The 20,210-nt window shown below is 47.0% G+C and overlaps 1 pseudogene; it reads left to right on the top strand.

The window, feature by feature from the left end:
• The first annotated feature begins 690 nt into the window (after positions 1-690).
• Positions 691-20,210, top strand: part of LOC139539335 (DNA-directed RNA polymerase III subunit RPC2-like) — a 47,917-nt pseudogene continuing 28,397 nt past the window's right edge.

Raw genomic sequence — 20,210 nt, 5'->3', positions numbered from 1 at the left:
GTGTATTTTCTGAATCAAACGTGCCAAATAAATGGACATTTTGGAGATATAACGACGGAATTTATTGAACCAAAGGACCATTTATGATGTTTAATGGACATATTGGATTGCAAACAGAAGAAGATCTTCAAAGGTAAGGCATGAATTATATCGTTATTTCTGACTTTTGTGTTGCGCCTAGCGAGTTTAAATCTGATTTTCATGTGTTGGTATGCTGGGCGCTGTCCTCAGATAATAGCATGGTTTGCTTTCGCCGTAAAGCCTTTTTGAAATCTGACACTGTGGCTGGATTAACAAGAAGTTCATCTTTAAACCAATGTATAACACTTGTATGATTTATGAATTATTATTATGAGTATTTCTGTTTTTGAATTTGGCGCGCTGCTATTTCACTGGGTGTTGTCAAATCAATCCCGTTAATGGGATTGGCGCGCGAAGGGATCACTAAGAAGTTTTAATGGACTCTGGGAATATAGTCCACCATCGACGTCGACCCCTACCACGCAGCTAAGTCCCTCACCCGCAACAGTCATGACCAGAACAGGTGAAAAAGGGGACCCAAACACAACCTTTCTCCAGGCACCTCTGGTAATGTTCCCTAATCCACAACCGCAACCTGCGGACGGTGAGGAGGGCCATCACGAATGGCACCCACTTGCCAACATCCAGAAGACTTGGAGACAGGACAAAATGAAGGACATTGCTAAAGAACTTCCAGATTCTACAAAGGACGCTGGTGATTTTACCACACAGCTACTTAAGATGGCCCGGCTGAACAAGCCATCTGCAGCTGAGATCGTACACATTTGCCGTATCAAGATGAGGCTGCGATGGGCGGACGTGGAGGGAGGCTTTGATGAAAACTATCAATGGGAAGAGGGTAAAGCCTATCAGACCCAACTGGCTATGCTGTGTGATCGCATAAAATAACATTACCCACCCATGACCGATTGGGCAGCTATCCATAGTTGCATGCAGAAAGCTAAGGAGTAACTGGAAGACTACAGACAGACTGGAGACCTGCTACCGTAAGCATACCGGGCTCAAACCAATGACTGATGACTGTCACAATGATGACTACGACAACCTCTTTAAAGCTGCCTTAATGAATGGACTTTTGCCAGCCCTTGATAAACAGTTTTAAACGACTTGCATCGGCTGGGAAACTACCAGTCTACAAGCGGTTATTGAACACTGTAAACATGCTGAGAGGCAGCAACTGTCTCAAGAAGACAAGACAAAACAGAGAATAGAAAAAGAAGGAGTGAAGTTACAAGCTGCACAGCTGGCTTTTATCAAGGACAGGGCCAGCAGCGGCAGGCTCAGGAAAGATCTCAAAATGATGGACAGAGGGAAAGAGGAAGAGGTAGAGGATGAGGAGGGGGAGCCAGTGCTGATTGCTGGGCCAGACAGCAGCAACAACAGGACAGGAACTTTGTTTGTTATAACTGTGGAAAAGAAGGACATTTTTCTAGAAAGTGTCGAAACACAAGTGAGCAGGGAGCAGCGGGGGTGGTTAGAAAACCGGACCTCTATCGAACACCTTCCTCACCTGTCACGCCCTGACCGTAGAGAGCTTTTTATGTCTCTATTTTGGTTTGGTCAGGGTGTGATTTGGGTGGGCATTCTATGTTCATTTTCTATGTTTTGTATTTCTTTGTTGTTTGGCCGGGTGTGGTTCTCAATCAGAGGCAGCTGTCCAACTTTGTCTCTGATTGAGAACCATACTTAGGTAGCTTTTTCCCACATGGTTTTTGTGGGTAGTTATTTTCTGTTTTGTGTTTCTGCACCTGACGGGACTGTTTCGGTTTTCATTTATTCTCTGGTTATTTTTGTTATAGTGTTCAGTTCTGAAATCAAAGCATGAACACTTACAACGCTGCGCTTTGGTTCACACCTTCTTCAACAGACGATCGTTACATCACCTCTGCCATGAAATCCTCCAGATGACGACAAATGGCGGATTGTTGATCCCAAACTCCCGTAGCCCAGGAGAGCGCCCTTCCTAAAAATTATCGTAATAATATACGCTATCTTTGAGCCATCTTTTGATGGCTGTAGCTCAAAAAATATTGGAGCATTGAGAAAGAAAATCCCAGCAGGTACCCGGATCCCCAGAGTATTGCTCCGGAGGAGGTAAGCGGGGTTCTTGGAGAGCCGGGGTAGGCTGTACACACTCACCACTCATAGGGAAAAAGTTACTGGGTGGTTGGGGGTTCTCAGAGGTGGCAGGCTGCCTATGAGCTAACTCCCTGATTTGCTCCATAATAGCCTTAAACCCTTGGTCGTGGCGTTCAGTCAGGGAACGAAGTCCTTCCAGAAGGTCCTGTAGTAGCTCCTCATGCCTCCCAATGGTGGCTCCCTGCAGGGAGACAGCGTGGCTGAGCTGGTCCAGGTCTGCTGGGTCTGTTATGGTCAGTTCGTACTATAAGGATACAAGGCCAGACCCAGATGCAGACATGGGAGGCAGATGGTTTGAGTCTTTGATATTTATTGTGTTCCAAAAGGGTAGGCAAGAGAATGGTCGTGGACAGGCAAAAGGTCAAAACCAATTCAGAGTCCAGGAGGTACAGTGTGGCAGGCAGGCTCGAGTTCAAGCCATCAGAATGGTCAGGCAGGTGGGTACAGAGTCCAGAAACAGGCAAGGGTCAAAACCAGGAGGACTAGACAAGACGAACTGGCACAGGGAGACAGGAAACATAGGGATAAATACACCAGGGAAAATAACCGACACCTGGAGGGGGTGGAGACAATCACAAGGACATGTGAAACAGATCAAGGCGTGACACAAATAGGGTTCTAAGGCGTCTCCTTCGGGGGTCAGTAATGGTATGGCAAGAATAGTCTCAATGGCTTTGCTGCACAATTTCTTAACACAAGTTATAATAAACACTATTGTAAAAAAATAACTAAGCCATAAATCAACCAATGAAAGATATTGTAGCTCCCATAACACCAAATAATCAAATCAAATCAAATCAAATTTTATTAGTCACATACACATGGTTAGCAGATGTTAATGCGAGTGTAGCGAAATGCTTGTGCTTCTAGTTCCGACAATGCAGTAATAACCAACAAGTAATCTAACCTAACAATTCCACAACTACTACCTTATACACACACAAGTGTAAAGGGATAAAGAATATGTACATAAAGATATATGAATGAGTGGTGGTACAGAACGGCATAGGCAAGATGCAGTAGATGGTATAGAGTACGGTATATACATATGAGATGAGTACTGTAGGGTATGTAAACATAAAGTGGCATAGTTTAAAGTGGCTAGTGGTACATGTATTACATAAGGATGGCAAGATGCAGTAGATGGTATAGAGTACAGTATATACATATGAGATGGGTAATGTAGGGTATGTAAACATTATATTAAGTGGCATTGTTTAAAGTGGCTAGTGGTACATTTGTACATAATTTCCATCAATTCCCATTTTTAAAGTGGCTGGAGTTGAGTCAGTATGTTGGCAGCGGCCGCTAAATGTTAGTGGTGGCTGTTTAACAGTCTGATGGCCTTGAGATAGAAGCTGTTTTTCAGTCTCTCGGTCCCTGCTTTGATGCACCTGTACTGACCTCGCCTTCTGGATGATAGTGGGGTGAACAGGCAGTGGCTTGGGTGGTTGTTGTCCTTGATGATCTTTATGGCCTTCCTGTGACATCGGGTGGTGTAGGTGTCCTGGAGGGCAGGTAGTTTGCCCCCGGTGATGCGTTCTGCAGACCTCACTACCCTCTGGAGAGCCTTACGGTTGTGGGCGGAGCAGTTGCCGTACCAGGCGGTGATACAGCCCGACAGGATGCTCTCGATTGTGCATCTGTAGAAGTTTGTGAGTGCTTTTGGTGACAAGCCGAATTTCTTCAGCCTCCTGAGGTTGAAGAGGCGCTGCTGCGCCTTCTTCACAACGCTGTCTGTGTGGGTGGACCAATTCAGTTTGTCCGTGATGTGTACACCGAGGAACTTAAAACTTTCCACCTTCTCCACTACTGACCCGTCGATGTGGATAGGGGGGTGCTCCCTCTGCTGTTTCCTGAAGTCCACAATCATCTCCTTTGTTTTGTTGACGTTGAGTGTGAGGTTATTTTCCTGACACCACACTCCGAGGGCCCTCACCTCCTCCCTGTAGGCCGTCTCGTCGTTGTTGGTAATCAAGCCTACCACTGTAGTGTCATCCGCAAACTTGATGATTGAGTTGGAGGCGTGCATGGCCACGCAGTCGTGGGTGAACAGGGAGTACAGGAGAGGGCTCAGAACGCACCCTTGTGGGGTCCCAGTGTTGAGGATCAGCGGGGTGGAGATGTTGTTACCTACCCTCACCACCTGGGGGCGGCCCGTCAGGAAGTCCAGGACCCAGTTGCACAGGGCGGGGTCGAGACCCAGGGTCTCGAGCTTGATGACGAGTTTGGAGGGTACTATGGTGTTAAATGCTGAGCTGTAATCGATGAACAGCATTCTCACATGGGTATTCCTCTTGTCCAGATGGGTTAGGGCAGTGTGCAGTGTGGTTGCGATTGCGTCGTCTGTGGACCTATTGGGTCGGTAAGCAAATTGGAGTGGGTCTAGGGTGTCCGGTAGGGTGGAGGTGATATGGTCCTTGACTAGTCTCTCAAAGCACTTCATGATGACGGAAGTGAGTGCTACGGGGCGGTAGTCGTTTAGCTCAGTTACCTTAGCTTTCTTGGGAACAGGAACAATGGTGGCCCTCTTGAAGCATGTGGGAACAGCAGACTGGGATAAGGATTGATTGAATATGTCCGTAAACACACCAGCCAGCTGGTCTGCGCATGCTCTGAGGACGCGGCTGGGAATGCCGTCTGGGCCTGCAGCCTTGCGAGGGTTAACACGTTTAAATGTTTTACTCACCTCGGCTGCAGTGAAGGAGAGCCCGCAGGTTTTGGTAGGGGGCCGTGTCAGTGGCACTGTATTGTCCTCAAAGCGGGCAAAAAAGTTGTTTAGCCTGTCTGGGAGCAAGACATCCTGGTCCGCGACGGGGCTGGTTTTCTTTTTGTAATCCGTGATTGACTGTAGACCCTGCCACATACCTCTTGTGTCTGAGCTGTTGAATTGCGACTCGATTTTGTCTCTGTACTGGGACTTAGCCTGTTTGATTGCCTTGCGGAGAGAATAGCTACACTGTTTGTATTCGGTCATGCTTCCGGTCACCTTGCCCTGGTTAAAAGCAGTGGTTCGCGCTTTCAGTTTCACGCGAATGCTGCCGTCAATCCACGGTTTCTGGTTTGGGAATGTTTTAATCGTTGCTGTGGGTACGACATCGTCAATGCACTTCCTAATGAACTCGCTCACCGAATCAGCATATTCGTCAATATTGTTGTTGGACGCAATGCGGAACATATTCCAATCCGCGTGATCGAAGCAGTCTTGAAGCGTGGAATCAGATTGGTCGGACCAGCGTTGAACAGACCTGAGCGCGGGAGCTTGTTGTTTTAGTTTCTGTTTGTAGGCTGGAATCAACAAAATGGAGTCGTGGTCAGCTTTTCCGAAAGGGGGGCGGGGGAGGGCCTTATATGCGTCGCGGAAATTAGTATAACAATGATCTAGGGTTTTTCCAGCCCTGGTAGCACAATCGATATGCTGATAGAATTTAGGGAGTTTTGTTTTTAGATTAGCCTTGTTAAAATCCCCAGCTACGATGAATGCAGCCTCAGGGTGTGTGGTTTCCAGTTTACAAAGAGTCAGATAAAGTTCGTTCAGGGCCATCGATGTGTCTGCTTGGGGGGGAATATATACGGCTGTGATTATGATCGAAGAGAATTCCCTTGGTAGATAATGCGGTCGACATTTGATTGTGAGGAGTTCTAGATCAGGTGAACAGAATGACTTGAGTTCCTGTGTGTTGTTATGATGATCACACCACGTCTCGTTAATCATGAGGCATACCCCCCCGCCCCTCTTCTTACCAGAAAGATGTTTGTTTCTGTCGGCGCGATGCATGAAGAAACCAGCTGGCTGCACCGACTCCGTTAGCGTCTCTTGAGTTAGCCATGTTTCCGTGAAGCAGAGCACGTTGCAATCCCTGATGTCTCTCTGGAATGCTACCCGTGCTCGGATTTCATCAACCTTATTGTCAAGAGACTGGACATTGGCGAGTAGTATGCTAGGGAGTGGAGCGCGATGTGCCCGTCTCCGAAGCCTGACCAGGAGACCGCCTCGTTTGCCCCTTTTACGGCGTCGCACAGGGTCGCCGGCTGGGATCAGATCCATTGTATTGGGTGGAAGGCAAAACACTGGATCCGTTTCGGGAAAGTCATATTCCTGGTAGGAACGATGATGAGTTGACGTTAATCGTATATTCAGTAGTTCCTCCCGACTGTATGTAATGAAACCTAAGATTACCTGGGGTACCGATGTAAGAAATAACACATAAAAAAACAAAATACTGCATATTTTCCAAGGAACGCGAAGCGAGGCGGCCATCTCGGTTCGGCGCCGGAAGTAAACAGACTGACTGAACCCATCCAAACAGATTACAATCGTTGTCTGGTTGGTGTTCGTTTGCGAGATCACCGCTGAGCTCTTTCAGATGTTCCACTACCATAGTCAAGTTACCCTCACCCCTGGGTATGAATGTACAGCAATGGTCACCTATCATTTTGCACACTCCCCCCTCCAGGTGCTAGCAACATGTCAAGCGCTACCCTATTCTGTATGGCCGTGCGGCAAGCGGCTTGCAATTCTGTCTTATTATCGAAAATCCTCAAGTGGTTAATTTACCAGTGATTCTAAATGATATCCTAATTGATCTAAACAATGAGCATTTTCCAATGCCCCATACCAAGGAATTAATATGCGGGTATCTGGAAACCACAGTGAGTCAATTCAGCTCCTCCTCAATAAGTCCCCCCACATACCTGATGTTTTTGGGTTTTCTTGGCTCCAAAAACACAACCCAGATATTGACTGGACTACGGGTTCCATTCTGTGTTGGAGCTCATTTTGCCATTCACACTGCCTAAAGGCGGCACAGCCATCTCCGAAACGTCTGTCTCCAGGATAAAGTATGGCCTCGGATCTCTCTGCCGTGCCCGCAGAGTATCATGACCTCCTGGAGGTTTTCAGCAAGGCTTGTGCTACCTCCCTTCCTCCACACCGTTCTTACGATCGTGCTATTGACCTCCTCCCAGGCTTCACACCGCCTCGAGGCCGGCTATATTCCCTGTCTGGCCCTGAGACCAAGGCCATGGAGGAGTACATCGAGGACTCACTGGCTGTTGGGAGCATTCGCCCTTTTGCCTCTCCTGCCGGCGCAGGATTCTTCTTTGTGGGGAAGAAGGACAAGACCCTGCGTCCATGTATTGATTACCGGGTCCTCAATGATATTACGATTAAAAATCAGTACCCTCTACTACTCCTCTCCTCAGCTTTCGAACCTCTCCAGGGGGCTACTATCTTTTCCAAATTGGACCTTCGGAATGCCTACCACCTTGTGCGGATACGCAAAGGAGACAAGTAGACGACAGCTTTCAACACTGCCAGTGGACACTATGAGTACCTGGTTATGCCGTTTGGACTCACGCGTCTGCTGTCTTCCAGGCTCTGGTCAACGATGTGCTCTGGGACATGTTGAATTGTTTTATTTTTGTCTACCTCGACGACATTCTGATTTTCTCTCGTTCTGCCCAGGAACACATTCTCCATGTTCGACAGCGCCTCTTGGAGAATCAGTTGTTTGTAAAGGCTGCGAAGTGCGAGTTCCACCACTCAACTATCTCCTTTCTGGGATACATTATTGCTGAGGGGAATGTACAGGTGGATCCGGAGAAGGTGAGAGCGGTGGTGGATTGGCCCCAGACCACATCCAAGGTGCAGCTCCAACGGTTTCTGGGTTTTGCTACCACCGTTTCATTCAGGGCTCAGCAACCTGGCGGCTCCCCTCTCTGCACTCAACTCTCCCAAGGTACCGTTCACATGGTCCCCAGCAGTGGACAAGGCTTTTGGGGATCTAAAGCAGCGATTTACTACTGCTCCCATCCTCATCCATCCGGACCCAACTCGTCAGTTTGTGGTGGAGGTTGATGCTTCCGATGTGGGATTAGGGTCCGTTCTTTCCCAGCGATCCGTCCAGGACCAAAAGCTTCATCCCTGTGCCTTCATGTCCCATCGTCTCAACTCTGCGGAGAGGAATTATGATTGGGAACCGGGAACTCCTAGCGGTTAAGATGGCTCTGGAGGAGTGGAGACACTGGCTGGAAGGTGCGGAACATCGATTTCTGGTATGGACGGATCATAAGAATTTACAATACCTCCGCACTGCCAGGCTTCTCAACCCAAGGCAAGGTCGTTGGGCTCTGTTATTTACCAGGTTCAATTTCACCATCTCCTACGGCCCAAGGTCGAAAAACGTGAAGCAAGACGCTCTAACCGGTCTGTACAGTTCCACTGCCACTCCCTCTGAATCTGAGACCATCCTCCCTGCCTCTTGTTTGGTGGCTTCTGTTGTTTGGGAAACCGAGGCTCTGGTCCGCAAGGCACAGCCTTCCCAGTTGGACCCTGGGGGGGGCCCGGCTAACCGTCTGTTTGTTCCTGATTCGGTCCGGCCTCAGGTCCTGGAATGGGCTCACTCTTCCAGGCTTACCTGTCGTCCTGGCACTCGTCGAACTCTGGCTTTCCTTCGTCAATGGTTCTGGTGGCCCACCATGGTTCCTGACATCTCGGCCTTCATTGCCGCATGCATGGTGTGCGCGCAAAGCAAGACTCCGCGGCAAGCTCCGTACAGCCACTGCCTGTCCCTCATCGCCCCTGGTCCCATATTTCCCTGGATTTTGTCACTGGGCTTCCTCCGTCAGAGGTGGTAGACGGTGGTAGATCGGTTCACCAGGCATCATTCAAGTAGACGCCCCAGCTTATGGTGCAGCACGTCTTCCGAATCCATGGACTCCCGGTTGACATTGTCTCGGATCGGGGTCCTCAGTTCTCGTCCCAATTCTGGAAGACGTTCTGCACTCTTATTGGGTCATCAGCCAGCCTGTCATCTGGGTTTCATCCCCAATCTAACGGCCAGTCGGAGCGAGCCAATCAAGATATGGAGACGGCACTCCGGTGTCTTGTTGCTAGTAACCCCAACACCTGGAGTCAGCAACTGGTCTGGGTGGAATATGCCAGGAACACTCTCCCCTGCTCGGCTACTGGACTATCCCCCTTCGAATGCTCCATGGCGTATCAGCCCCCACACTTCCCAAAGCAAGAAGTTGAGGTCAACATACCTTCAGTCCAGATGTTCGTCCGCCGCTGTCGGCGTACCTTGAAAAGAGCTAGAGCGGCTACTCTTTCTGAGATTGTCCTACTAACGGTGCGTTGAACTGTATTCGACCCAGGATGCCCACGATGCTGCACAGCTCTCTAACTGTGTCCTCACAGGGAAGATGGTCATGGACTACTCCAAACTCAATGAGTGCCCTCTGGGCCCTGGTAGGCAAAACCTAGCTGAACACCTTACATGGTGGCCACTCTACTTCTGGAGGGCTGCCTGCAGTATGTGCTGTATAGTATAGGCTAGAACATAAAAACATGCACACACGGTGGCCCATCCCTAGTAGCCTAGAATGTGTGTATGTGTGTGTGTGTGTGTGTGTGTGTGTGTGTGTGTGTGTGTGTGTGTGTGTGTGTGTGTGTGTGTGTGTGTGTGTGTGTGTGTGTGTGTGTGTGTGTGTGTGTGTGTGTGTGTGTGTGTGTGTGTGTGTGTGTGTGTGTGTGTGTGTGTGTGTGTGTGAACTTGTGTCATTCTCTCTACATCCACAGGGGGCCACTTCATTGTCAAAGGTCAGGAGAAGGTCATTCTGGTCCAGGAGCAGCTGTCAAAGAACCACATCATTGTGGGTCAGGACAGGAAGGGAGCAGTGGGAGCCTCTGTGCTGTCACTCATATCCAGAATGACTCGACCAGATTGTGAGTCTCCCTAGTTAGGCTCTAGCTACAGTTTGGTGTAAATGCTTTGCTCCTATTGATATTTCCATACCTGCCTTCTTTCATGTTTGATTCATTATGTGAATGTTTTCTGATTTATTGCTTACTTTAGTCCTTTATCATTGTAAGACTGTGTTCGCATGTCTGTTTATCCAAACGTCAGTTCACTTGCCACCACACTCAACTCAAACTGCTGTGTAATGTGGTTACAGTTCTACCCATGAAAATAAGAGCAGGACCAATATGATCGTTAAGCGGGGACGATTCTACCTGAGACACAACACACTGTCAGAGGACGCCCCCATCGCCATTATGTTCAAGGTAAGAATGTCACCTGAGTCCACATGAGGGCGCTGTCTGACTAAAATATGCCAACAGAATACAGATAATGCCAAGCTCTTCCACCTCTCTACCCTGTTCAGCCTTGTTGTTCAATGCGTTGGTAGTGGAACCCACTTGTGCTACTCATTTAAGACCTGATTTGCTAATGTAATATAAAAATGAGCTAATCTAATGTTTTAGCTAATTTCAGTTTGTGAACATGCTGCATCTATTACCATTATATAACAATTGGTACTAATTTTTGAGCTGAAAATTTGATTGGATTCATTCAAGCAACAGCAGAACACATTTTTTAAAAACTCAGTGAGTTGTCTTAGCTTTCAGTCACCCTCTACTGTTAAACATTTGGGCATCTTTATCACTCAATAAGGTCCATATCCGTGACACCCAGATTAAAATTGCTCTATTAACCTGTTGGCAGCAGTAGCACCGCTGATGACCTCTTGGCCAGCCCTCTCCAAACATGTCCAATGTGGCCTTGTAGCATTTTGAGTAATCACCAGTGTGGAGTGTTGGCCTGCCTGGTTTGTTTGCTCTGCCTTCATGCATCCTGGGTGAATTCCTCCTGGCCCTCGCCGCACTCTGCAATGCTGCCAACCAGCATGGCCCCAGATGCATTGTGGGCCAGCCAGCCCTGTTCCCACAGCTCCTCAATAGCATAAGCAAATGTCAGAGAACCTGCCTCACCTCTCCCTGACTTCTCTTGTCTGTACCTCTCCCTTTATCTTTTCAACCTTTCACTCTGTGTACACCCACACAACCCCTTCCTCCACCCACTTCCTCACCTCTCCATCTCCTGCCAACCTCTCTTTTCTTCCGCCATCCACCTCTCCCATCCTCTTTGTCACATCACATCCTTTATACCTCTTTCTCCTCCACTTCATCATCATCCATTCACTTATACATCTCCACCATATGTCCTCACCCCTCCAAACTTCCCTGATACCTCCGTCATCCACCTCAATCCTTGCCCTTAAACCACCTCCTCCACGTTTCTCCTCTATTTTGCCCTTATACCTTCCCTCCATCCCTCCCACCCACACGTAATCTTGTTCATACCTCACCCTCTAATAATGTCTTCCTGAGGACTAGGACTTTGACTGAAGAATAGAATGTATTCTAGCAAGAGGAGATGAGTCTTGCGTTTGGGACACAGCCTTTGTCTTGCCTAGTAATTAAAGAATAATCCTCCTCAAGTCATTTCTCAATAGGCCAACGTGTCCTTTTTGATATGTGTTGATTAATGCAATGCCCCAATTTGTCTGAATAAAGACCCTTATTTTTGTAGGAGGAACCAGCAATGCATTGACGAGGGCCATATTAGCATCCTAGCAACGGCCGTTGGATCAGATTTGAATGCATGTTGTTGATGCCTTTTCAGTGTTGTTCTCATTATACCTTTGATGTTTGATACGTCAAACTATGCCTCAGTAGACATATAGCCTTAAATAGATATTAGACCAGGGGTGGGCTCCTGGGTGGCGCAGCCGTCTATGGCACTGAATCTCAGTGCTAGAGGCGTCACTACAGACCCATAGAGCGTCACACAATTGGCCCAGCGTCGTCCAGGTTAGGGTTTGGCCGGGGTAGGCCGTCATTGTAAATAAGAAATTGTTCTTAATTGACTTGCCTAGTTAAATAAAGGTTCAATTGAAAATAAAATAAAAACTTGAGATTTAGAAATTCAACGGAGGGCCGCACAGATTTTTGGGGGACTAATTTGTTGTTCAAAATCTATTTGTGGGCCAGGAAAAGGGCATTTATTAAAACATATATAGGTCCATTAGAATTTGTACATAGTGCATTCAGATTTAGAGTATTTAGACCCCTTGACTTTTTCCACATTTGTTGTAACAAAATAGGATTAAAATGTATTTAATTGTAATTTTCTTGTCTACGAGCTACACAAAATACTCTAATGTCGAAGTGGAAGATAATTTTTAACATTTGTAAAAATAAATAAATATATACATGTTTCCCATGTTTCATGAGCTGAATAAAAGATCCCAGAAATGTTCCATATGCACAAAAAGCTTATTTCTCTAAAATGTTGGGCTCAAATTTGTTTACATCCCTGTTAGTGAGCATTTCTCCTGTGCAAAGATAATCCATCCACCTGACAGGTGTGACATATCAAGAAACTAATTAAACAGCATGGACATTACACAGGTGCACCTTGTGCTGGGGACAGTAAAAGGCCACTCTAAATTGTGCAGTTTTGTCACACAACACTGCCACAGATGTCTCAAGTTTTGAGGGAGCATGCAATTGGCATGCTGACTGCAGGAATGTCCACCAAAGCTGTTGCCAGAGAATTTAATGTTAATTTCTCTAGCATATGCTGACTCATCGTTGTTTTAGAGAATTTAGCAGTACGTTCAACTGGCCTCACAACTGCAAACTGCAGACCAACCGCAGCGTAAACTACAAACAGCGAACACAATTGCATTTTATCGATGGCAATTTGAATGCACAGAGATACTGTAACAAGATCCTGTGGCCCATTGTCATGCCATTCATCCGCCTCCATCACCTCATCTTTCAGCATGATAATGCACTGCCCCATGTCGCAAGGGTCTGTACACAATTCCTGGAAGCTGAAAATGTCCCAGTTCTTCAATGGCCTGCATACTCATCAGCCATGTCACCCATTGAGCATGTTTGGAATGCTCTGGATCGACTTGTACAACAGCATCCAGCAACTTCACACAGCCATTCAAGAGGAGTGGGACAACATTCCACAGGCCACAATCAACAGCCTGATCAACTCTATGTGACGGAAATGTGTCATGCTGCATGAGGAAAATAATATGAAATTCATAGATTAGGGCCTAATGAATTTAGTTAAATTGACTGATTTCCTTATATGAACTATAACTCATTAAAATCTTAGGAATTTTTGCATGTTGCGTTTATATTTTTTGTTTAGTATATATGAAAAATAAAACACAAATATATCTTGATTAGATAAGTACTCAACCCCCTGAGTCAATACATGTTAGAATCTGTCACGCCCTGACCTTAAAGATCCTTTTAATGTCTCTATTTTGGTTGGTCAGGGCGTGAGTTGGGGTGGACATTCTATGTTTTTGTTCTATGTTGTCTATTTCTATGTGTTTGGCCAGGTGTGGTTCTCAATCAGAGGCAGCTGTCTATCGTTGTCTCTGAATGAGAACCATACTTAGGTAGCCCTTTCCCACCTGTGTTTTGTGGGTAGTTGTGTTCTGTTTTTGTGTCTGCACCAGACAGAATTGTTTCGCTTTCGTTCTCCTATTTGTTGTTTTTGTTCGATTTGTTTTTTTGGATTAAATCATGAACACTTTAAACGCTGTACCTTGGTCCACTCTTCCTTCAGCCCACGAGAATCGTTACAGAACTACCCACCACCAAAGGACCAAGCAGCGGGGTAAGGAGGACTGGACATGGGAGCACATCCTGGACGGCAAAGGATCCTACACGTGGGAGGAGTTCCTGGCTGGAAAAGATCTCCTGCCATGGGAGCAGGTCGAAGCAGCAAGGAAGGCGGAGGCAGCTAGGAAAAGGGCCAGGGATTACACGGGAACAAGACTGGCACTAAAGACCTGGAGGCCACTCCCCATTTTTTTTGGGGGGGGGGGGCACACAGGGAGATTGGCTGAGCCAACTCCCCGTGCTTACCGTGGCGGGCGTCGTACTGGTTAGGCACCATGTTATGCGGTGGAGCGCACGGTGTCTCCAGTACGTGTTCTTAGCCCGGTGCGCTATATCCCAGCTCCTCGCATCGGCCGGGCTAGAGTGGGCATCGAGCCAGGACGGAGTGTGCCAGCCCTGCTCTCCAGACCTCCAGGACGTCTCTACGGCCCATGATATCCTGCGCCGGCTCTGCGCACTGTATCTCCAGTGCGTCTGCACAGCCCAGTGCGTCCTGTGCCTGCACCCCATACGTGCCGGGTCAAAGTCACCATCCAGCCAGGACAGGTTGTGCAGGCTCTTAGCTCAAGACCTCCAGTGCGCCTCCACGGCCCAGTGTATCCGGTGCCTCGGCCAAGGAAGAGGCCTCCTGCATGTCTCCCCAGCCTGGTGAGTCCTGTGCCTTCTCCCAGAGCCAGTCCTCCTGTGTGTCTCTCCACTCCAGTGATGATCCATGGCACGAAGCCTCCAGTGATGATCCATGGCACGAAGCCTCCAGTGATGATCCATGGCACGAAGCCTCCAGTGATGATCCATGGCACGAAGCCTCCTGTCTGTCTCTCCACTCCAGCGACGCCCTTCAGTCCGGAGCCTCCAGCGACGCCCTTCAGTCCGGAGCCTCCAGCAACGCCCTTCAGCCCGGAGCCTCCAGCGACGATCCCCTGTCCGGAGCCGCCAGAGTCTCCCCCCCTGTCCGGAGCCGCCAGAGTCTCCCCCCCTGTCCGGAGCCGCCAGAGTCTCCCCCCCTGTCCGGAGCCGCCAGAGTCTCCCCCCCTGTCCGGAGCCGCCAGAGTCTCCCCCCCTGTCCGGAGCCGCCAGAGTCTCCCCCCTGTCCGGAGCCGCCAGAGTCTCCCCCCCTGTCCGGGGTCCATGTCCGGCACCAGAGCCGCCACCACGGATAGATGCCCACCCAGACCCTCCCCTATATGTTTGGGTTTTGCGGCCGGAGTCCGGACCTTTGGGGGGGTACTGTCACACCCTGACCTGAGATCCTTTTTATGTTATATATTTTGGTTGGTCAGGGTGTGAGTTGGGGTGGGCATTCTATGTTTTTGTTCTATGTTGTCTATTTCTATGTGTTTAGCCGGGTGTGGTTCTTAATCAGAGGCAGCTGTCTATCGTTGTCTCTGAATGAGAACCATACTTAGGTAGCCCTTTCCCACCTGTGTTTTGTGGGTAGTTTTCTGTTTTTGTGTCTGCACCAGACAGAACTGTTTCGCTTTCGTTCTCCTGTTTGTTGTTTTCGTTCGATTTGGTTTTTTGGATTAAATCATGAACACTTTAAACGCTGCACTTTGGTCCACTCTTCCTTCAGCCCACGAGAATCGTTACAGAATCATCTTTGGCAGCGATTACAGCTGTGAGTCTTTCAGGGTAAGTCTCTGGATTGTGCAACATTTGCCCATTATTCTTTAAAAAATTATTCAAGCTCTGTCAAATTGGTAGTTGATCATTGCTAGACAATCATTTTCAGGTCTTGCCATAGATTTTCAAGCAGATATAATTAAAAACTGTAACCCAGCCACCACTTTCTTCTTGGTCATTTTTTATTTAACCTTTATTTAACTAGGCAAGTCAGTTAAGAACAAATTCTTATTGACAATGACGGCCTACCAGGGAACAGTGAGCAAACTGCCTTGTTCTGGGGCAGAACAATAGATTTTTAACCTTGTAAGCTCAGGGATTCAATCCGGCAACCTTTCGGTTACTGACCTAACGCTCTAACCACAACGCTACCTGCCGCCCCAAAGTAAGCAACCCCAGTGTAGATTTGGCCTTGCGTTTAAGGTTATTGTGCTGCTGAAAGGTAAATTAATGTCTGGTGGAAAGCAAACTGAACCAGGTTTTCCTCTAGTATTTTGCTTCCATTCAGTTTGTTTCTTTATCCTGAAACTCCCCAGTCCTTAATGATTACAAGCATATCCATAACGTGATGCAGCCACCACAATGCTTGAAAATCTGGAGAGTGGTACTCAGTAATCAAATCAAGCTTTATTTATACAGCACATTTCAGACATGGAATGCAACACAATGTGCTTCACAGGAAAAAACTAATAAAAACAATGAAAATAAAAGCTGAAATATTTACTACACAACAGACATAAGACAAAAAAACTAAAGAATGACAAAACTGAACAACATAATACATAAGTAATGTGTTGTATTGGATTTGTCCCAAACATAACACTTTGTATTCAGAACAAAAAGTTAATTGCTTTGCCACAATTTTTTGCAGTATTACTTTAGCGCCTTGTTGCAAACAGAATGCATGTTTTGGAATAGTTTTTATTCTGTTAAAGCTTCTGTCTTTTTACTCTGTCAATTAGGTTAGTATTGTGGAGTAACAATATGCTTGTTGATCCATCCTCAGTTTTCTCCTATCACAGCCATTAAACTCTGTAACTGTTAAAAAGTCACCATTGGCCTCATGGTGAAATCCCTGAGTGGTTACCTTCCTCTACGGCAACTGAGTTAGGAAGGACGCCTGCATCTCTATAGTGACTGGGCGTATTGATACACCATCCAAAGGGTAATTAATAACTTCATACTCAAAGGGATATTCAATGTCTTTTTGTTGTTGTTACCATCTACCAATAGGTGCCCTTCATTGCGAGGCATTGGAAAACATCCCTGGTTTTTGTGGTTGAATCTGTGTTTGAAATACACTGCTCAACTGAGGGACCTTACAATTATCTATATGTGTGGTGGGGTACAGAGTTGAGAGAGTCATTGTAAAATCATGTAAAACACTATTATTGCACACAGACAACTTATGTGACTTGTTAAGCACATTTTTACTCCTGAACTTATTTGGACTTGCCATAATAAAAGGGTTGAATATTGACTCAAGCTTTTCATTTTTTATTAATTTGTAAAAAAAAATGCAATTCCACTTTGACATTACGGGATATTGTGTGTGACAAAACATCTCTCATTGCAATCATTTTAAATTCAGGCTGTAACACAACAAAATGTGGAAAAAGTCGAGGGGTGTTAATACTTTCTGAAGTATGAAGAACATTGACTATACAAAACATTAGGAACACCTGCTCTTTCCATGACAGACTGACCAGGTGAATCCAGGTGAAAGCTATCACCCCTTATTGATGTCACTTGTTAAATCCACTTCAATCTGTGTACTGTAGATGAAGGGGAGGAGACATGTTAAAGAAGGATTTTTAAGCTTTGAGACAATTGAGACATGGATAGTATATGCGTGCCATTCAGAAGGTGAATGGGCAAGACAAAAGATTTAACTGCCTTTGAACAGGGTATGGTAGTAGGTGCCAGGTGCACCGGTTTATGTCAAGAACTGCAACGCTGCTGGGTTTTTCACGCTCAACAGTTTCCCGTGTGTATCAAGAATGGTCCACCACCCAACGTACATCCAGCCAACTTGAAACAACGGTGGGAAGCATTGGAGTCAACATGGGCCAGCATCCCTGTGGAACGCTTTTGCCACCTTGTAGAGTCCATGCCCCGATGAATTGAGACTGTTCTGAGGGCAAAAAAGGGGGGTGCAACTCAATATTAGAAATGTGTTCCTAATGTTTGGTATACTCAGTGTATATCGAAGGCTACTCACGTAACCACGGGTCTATGAACCAAGCGGCGCATTTAGTTAACTACAATTAGTTTTGATTAAATTGTTTATGCTAAATCCACTGCAGGCCGCTTTTAATCGGCCGTAGTTTGGCTCCCTACTATATACTGTAAGTATGTCTATTTAAATGGCAAATATGTCGTTTGTTGAAGCAAATAAGCTTTACAAATGTCCATGTTCCATTGTACATGCATTTCATAAAGCTCACAAATGGACTTCACATTTACTGTTTTTACATTTGCCATTATTGTAGCGTAAAACACAGGACAGGACATAGTTGAACAGGCTGGCATGGTTGACTCTTCACTGGTCGTCCTCAGTAGCCAATGGTTATAGCCTGCAGGGTGGTTGGTCTGGGAGGACGTGCTCAGTCTCACTGACCATCTCTCTAGAGCACGACACAGACTATTGCTGACTCAGGTGTGACGGTGGTGTGTTTGTGTAGTGTGGGTGTCAAGGGGGGTGGGGCATAAAGGCTGACACATCCCTGGTCGTGGCTTTTGTGAGTCACTTGGCCTGCTGCAACTTTGATCCCTCAGAATGTTAACTTGTGTCCTTTTCTTATTGTGATAGTAAACGTACATCTCACATTTTCATTACTTTAGAATTACGCCTCCGGTTCTTTCTTTTAAAGTTTGTCACTTTGTGATCTGAGATACAGCTTGCCTGTTTTATATTGCTGGGCAGTTTCAGAGTTTGTACTAATATCCCTCTGCATGTGTGTGTTACCTAGGCTCTGAAATACATTGGGAATAAAGTGCGGCGACAGCACGTGTGGGGAGGGCCCAAGAAGACCAAGATGGAGGAGGCTAGAGAGCTTCCCTCATCCTCCCTCATGTAGGTCAGGGTTCCATAGCCGCAGGCCTCACGAGCTCACAGAACGGGACCTGCGAGTGCTGAAGCGCTCAGTGCGTAACAATCTTCTGTCAGTGGCAACACTCATTACCAAGTTTCAACCTGCCTCTGGAAGCAACTTCAGCACAAGAACTGTTGGTCAGGAGCTTCATGAAATGGGTTTCCATGGCCAAGCAGCCGCACACAAGCCTAAGATCACCATGTGCAATGCCAAGCGCCGGTTGGAGGAGTGTAAAGCTTGCTGCCATTGGACTCTGGAGCAGTGGAAACACGTTCTCTGTAGTGATTAATTAAACTTCACAATCTGGGTTTGGCAGATGCCAGGAGAACGCTACCTGCCCAAAAGCATAGTGCCAACTGTAAGGTTTGGTGGAGAATGAATAATGGTTTGGGCTTTTTTTCATGGTTCGGGGACCAATTAGGACCAATTAGTTCCAGTGAAGGGAAATCTTAATGCTACAATATGTAAATACAGTACATGCCCGACTTCTCCCAGGTAGAAGTTGCCTGTATTCACAGATCTTGGTCATTTTACCATCCTCTAATCCCAACCTTAATCTTTAGCGGTGGAACCCCAAACTGACTTTAGATCATGACTTTTAATCCGTTCCTCCTCCCCAGTCAAAACGATGGTCTCTATACGCAATGCTAAATCTCTACGTACTTTGTACTTATCTGAGAACTGATCCCAGGCCGCTGGTAGTTGAGACAGACTCTGCACCAGCCTCCCCATGCCCTGATCCCAGGCCTGCGCTAGTGGATACAGCCTCCGCATGCCCTCACCTGCGTCTTTATTCTCTCACTCCTTTATTAATACCTTCATTATTTTCCTCCCGCTTTGTTGTTGCCTGTTTTGTTTTCCTCATCCTCCCCCCACCCTCATCCCTCCTTCCCCGCCTCGCTCTGTATTCCCGCCTTGACTGGCTTTGTCAGGGGGAGAGATACGCAGCAGCCGCACCAAAATACCAGGGCCGGGGAAGCGGAGGGATTTTTTCCACGCTATGACAAAAGAATGGCCGCCTTGACTGGAGCGATTGAGCTAATCCTGCAGGCCCCAGGTCTGATAATGTAATTATGGCTGTCTTAAGGCCTTTAATTTCCCCCCATCCCGACCTGCTCTGGCTGAGGAGTGGGGGCGAGGTGGGGGTGGAGGGGGGTACAGTGCCTCCTTTCAATAGGGGGCTTATGCACTTAGAACGCCCAGCAATCTCCTCTCTCTCCAATTATGATTCCCTGACATTCAACTAATTGGCCCGGCTGTGCAACGGAAGCTTAATTTCTTTATTATTAATTTTGCCGGTGCTGCTTGTTTGTTTTGATGTATGCAAATGTGTCGGGAGGGTTGGTGGGGGGTTGAGTGAAAGAGAAAGAGAAGAGAGAGGTTCCCCAGTGAAAGCCTTACTGGGTAGAGGAAAGGAGAGAAGAGAGACCTGGGAGAGAGGCCAGGTCAGGCTTATCTCAGGGTTGGCACACCTGGTTATTAAATCTGTTTCTTTGGTCATTTTCTCTGAGCTGATAACGGAGAGGAACAGAACAACTGGCAGCAGAAGCCAAGAGACTGGGAGAACAGAGGGTTTGATACGACTATCTCTCGGAGTATTGTTGTTTCACATCTAGTTCGTTGCATCAGATACTCGGTCTGTAACTTCCAGTGTTGAGTTTTGATGTTTCCAATGTGTCAGTTTTGCCTTTTAGATCATAATTAATCAAATTGTTATGGACAGGGAGGACCTGATCCTAGATCAGCACTCTTTCTCAGAGACACTTAATAAATATGGGCCCATAGGTTCTGACTGTATTAAGAGCTCAGAC

This window comes from Salvelinus alpinus, chromosome 15 (genome assembly GCF_045679555.1).
Source record: "Salvelinus alpinus chromosome 15, SLU_Salpinus.1, whole genome shotgun sequence".
Lineage (NCBI taxonomy): Eukaryota > Metazoa > Chordata > Actinopteri > Salmoniformes > Salmonidae > Salvelinus > Salvelinus alpinus.
The sequence above is the reverse complement of the archived record's forward strand: the minus strand, read 5'-3'. Positions and strand labels throughout refer to the sequence as shown.